Source organism: Phoenix dactylifera, chromosome 3 (genome assembly GCF_009389715.1).
Source record: "Phoenix dactylifera cultivar Barhee BC4 chromosome 3, palm_55x_up_171113_PBpolish2nd_filt_p, whole genome shotgun sequence".
Lineage (NCBI taxonomy): Eukaryota > Viridiplantae > Streptophyta > Magnoliopsida > Arecales > Arecaceae > Phoenix > Phoenix dactylifera.
In genome coordinates this window covers 928,952-933,162 of record NC_052394.1, presented here as the reverse complement: position 1 = coordinate 933,162, position 4,211 = coordinate 928,952, and positions in this window count along the sequence as shown.

The window sequence follows — 4,211 nt, the reverse complement described above, 5'->3', positions numbered from 1 at the left end:
TTGCGTTATTCCACCTATGATAAGGAATTCTATGCGGTAGTGCAAACTTTGCGACATTGGCGACACTATTTGCTACCGCAAGAATTTGTCCTGTATTCAGACCATGAGGCTTTAAAGTATCTCAATTCTCAAAAGAAATTAAACTTTCGACATGGCCGATGGATTGAGTTTCTACAAGCCTATACTTTTGTGCTGAAACATAAAGCTGGAGTTGAGAATAAGGCTGCTGATGCGCTCAGTCGACGGATCTCCCTCCTATCCATGATGAGCACTGAAGTAATTGGTTTTGAAAGGATCAGGGAACAATATACCACCTGTCCCGATTTTAGTAATGTATACCTGACCTTACGAGATGGAGTAACGAGAGAGCACGATGATTTCTTTTTACATGATGATTATCTCTTTCGCTCCGATCGATTGTGTATTCCTCGAACTTCTTTGAGAGATTTTCTAGTATGGGAAGTACACGCTGGAGGACTGTCTGGGCATTTCGGGAGAGACAAAACCATTGAGATGGTGGAAAGACGTTTCTTCTGGCCGAGTCTCAAGAGAGACGTGGCCAAGATCGTCGCTCAGTGCCGCACATGTCAATTAGCAAAACAACGTAAACAGAACACTGGGCTTTACACTCCACTACCAGTTCCTGATTGTCCGTGGCAAGATGTTAGCATGGATTTTGTGTTAGGGCTTCCACGTACCTCGACCAAACATGATTCCATTTTTGTAGTAGTGGACCGGTTCTCTAAAATGGCTCATTTTCTACCATGTTTTAAGACTTCTGATGCTTCTAGGATTGCGAAAATCTATTTTGACGAAGTCGTTAGACTCCATGGTATCCCTAAATCTATTGTGTCCGATAGGGATGTTAAATTTATGAGCTATTTTTGGAAAACTCTTTGGCACATGATGGGTACCAAATTAAAATTTTCCTCTGCCTATCATCCCCAAACTGATGGCCAGACCGAAGTTGTCAACCGAAGTCTAGGGAGTCTTCTCAGATGTCTGGTAGGTGAGCATACTAGGACTTGGGATCTCGTGTTACCAACTGCCGAGTTTGCATATAATAGTTCGGTCAATAGGACCATAGGCATGAGTCCTTTTGAAGTGGTGAATGGTTATAAACCTAGGCAACCCATAGACTTGATCCCCATGTCTCATCAGCATAGAGTCTCTGAGTCGGCACAATCATTTGCTTCACACCTGCATTCATTGCATCAGGAGATCAGCAAACTTATTCACTCTAATAACTTAAAATATAAATCCTTTGCTGATTTGCACCGCCATTATAAAGAATTAAATGTAGGTGATTCAGTCATGGTAAGAATTAGACCTGAACGACTTCCTTCGGGGACGTTCAAAAAGTTGCAATCTCGTAGTGCGGGACCATTCAAAGTCCTAAAGAAAATCAGTTCGAATGCGTATGTTGTAGATCTTCCTGAAGACTATGGGATTAGTGCGACATTTAATATTGAAGATTTAGTCCCATACAAGAAATCAACATTCATTCCTTCTGACCCTTTTGTTGATACATCCACTGTTGTTGATCACCCTGCTCTAGCACCTGCTAGTGAGCCTCCACCTCCCCAGTTTCATGCACGCAGAGAACACATAGAACATATATTAGATGAGCAGGTTATCTCTACCAGGAGAGGAAGCTACCAACGTTACCTTGTTCGGTGGAAAGGTCGACCCGAATCAGATGTGTCGTGGATTTCGCGAGCTGAGTTGCAGCGCCTTGACCCGGATCTTCTGGAGCAGTACGACAGCCGCCCCGATTTACACTCGATGGGGTCGAGTTTTTCTCACCTGGGAGGAGTTGATGGGGACATCAGCTAGGTCCCCATTTTATTTGCATATTTGCTTATTGTTATTTCTGGGTTTATTTGTGTTTAGGGATTTATTTGTGGTTTATTTTATTCTGGGCTTATTTTCATTTTAGGGCTTATTTGTGGGGAATTATTTTATGTAAGGGGTTTATTTTAATTGTTCTTATGGGGCCCTATTTAAAGGGAACTTGTAAGCTGATTAGGGTTTTTAATGCAGAATTAAAGAATTTCTTCCCCCACGTTTTCTCTTCTTCTCTTCTCCTCCCTTTTCCTTCTTCTCTTCTTCTTCCCCCTTCTTTTCCCCTCTTTTCCTGTTTCATTTTAAAGTTAGTCCGGCATCAGAATCTTTTTATCTCACACACCTAGAAATCGTCGAAAAATAATCTAGCTTCTAAAAGTGTGGAAACAAATCAGTGTTTGAATGTGTTTTGAGTTACTCTTACTCATGACCAACACTGCGCAAATCATCACATGAAGACGGTAATTATTAAAATTTATGGGTGAGGTTGAAGAATGTTAACATAATTTTAAAGGTCATATAACAACCTGCAATCCCCGTTATATTTTTTTTTATTAGCATAATTTTGTATCAACCTATATTATTTTTCATATATAGAATTTGTATACGAATATATATAACTCCTAAAATATATTAAGAAGGATGAAATAGAAAAATAAAATTATTTTCTCCCTTTTTTTTATATTTTTATTTTTTTTCTGTAAATATTTTAACAATGAATGCCAAACAATTAATGCAGCCATTTCCACTGTAAATTAAAAATTAGTTTCTTTTAGAGGCAGTGGCAAATGGATACCGAGCTTTATTGTAGTATATTCTTTCTACTAATAATTTGTAGTTAATTGAAAGAACTGATCTTAGGCCTGTGCATCGTAGACAAGAGAGCATCACCATTATAAATACTCTTATATGTTAATTAGTTAATATATTTTTTTGTGCATATGTATGTCACCAATCTCAAGCATCAATATTTGGTAGTTTACTTCTTGCACAAATTCATCCGCGTAGCAGTTCCCACTGGGCCTCTCTTCCACCAAGAAATGTTCGATGCAGGCCGTAAATTTCCACGTGTCCAGACGTGGAGTATCCGATCTTCGAATTTAATCGACGCCCGCGCGTTTCGAACCTGGACCATTCCGATGAAAACAAAGCTCCGTTCCATCTGTGCTATCATCTTGAAAACCATCATATTCTCAACTCGTTCATACAGAATTCTCTCAAAAACAACTCTTGATTCTCTATTATATGTGATCGCGCATGAAAAGCCAGCAAACATCACTCGAGAGGATCAAGAATGGATGTCCAGAATTCTCCCTCTGCATATGAGAAGGTTAATTGGTTATTGCATATTTTACAAATTCTCAAAAATTTTACATAATAATTCACGATGATCACCTATATTGCATTCCCTCATCTCTTCGCATTGTACGAGTGCTTGTAGTTATTTTTAGTGAAGCGACTGCAAGGTGACAAAAGAGAGGCAAAGTGAAAGTTGTACATTGTGCTTAATAAAAAGAGAAAAAAAATATCAATGGCTATAATTTTTATCCTTTTTTTATGTGTTGATAGATATATTGAAAACTCTAAGATTTTAATTATCTCAACAATATCAAAATCCACTTAGAGCCTATATGAATGATTGGGCTGAAATTGGGCTATTGAACCACTAAGATCGTAGATTCCTGTTTAGGTTGAGCCTATGTTCATAAGTACCTAGAAATAACTTTAGAGTGGCCCCACTTAAATTCCATAGAAGAAGCAAAAAAAATAAAAAAAAGACTTCAAAGCTACTCTAGCAAGTCTTTCTTTTGCTCCTTATAAAATTATTCCAGCCGGCTCACTCCAAAATTAATTATGGGTACTTATGAATATACGCCTAGCCCAGCGTGCAATCCTTTGATCTCTCTAGTTTTACTGGCCCAACCGGCAAATTCAATAGAATTTTTAACCCAATCATCTGAAAAAGCTCTTGGTTATACCAATACCCCAACATATGACACATCCCGGCAAGGATGGAAGGTGGAGAAGTTGTGAAAAAATAAAGATTTTTTCATATATATATATATATAGATATATATTATAATAAATAAATATTTTTTATATATTTTGAATTAAAAAATTTTATTTAATATAGAACTAATTATTAGAGTATCGGTAGGTATGTGTTTGGTCTAATATTGGATGGATCTTAGATGCTTATATAGGATTAAAGTAATTAACCTCTAACTAAATTTTTCCTGATTATCATGATAATTGTGAAAATAAAAAAAATCTTAGAATAAAAAGTAGAAAAAATTAGATAGGCAGCCCTCCAAGTTTAGGATAATTACATTTAGATCCTAAAAAATAAAAAAAGTATTAGTTAG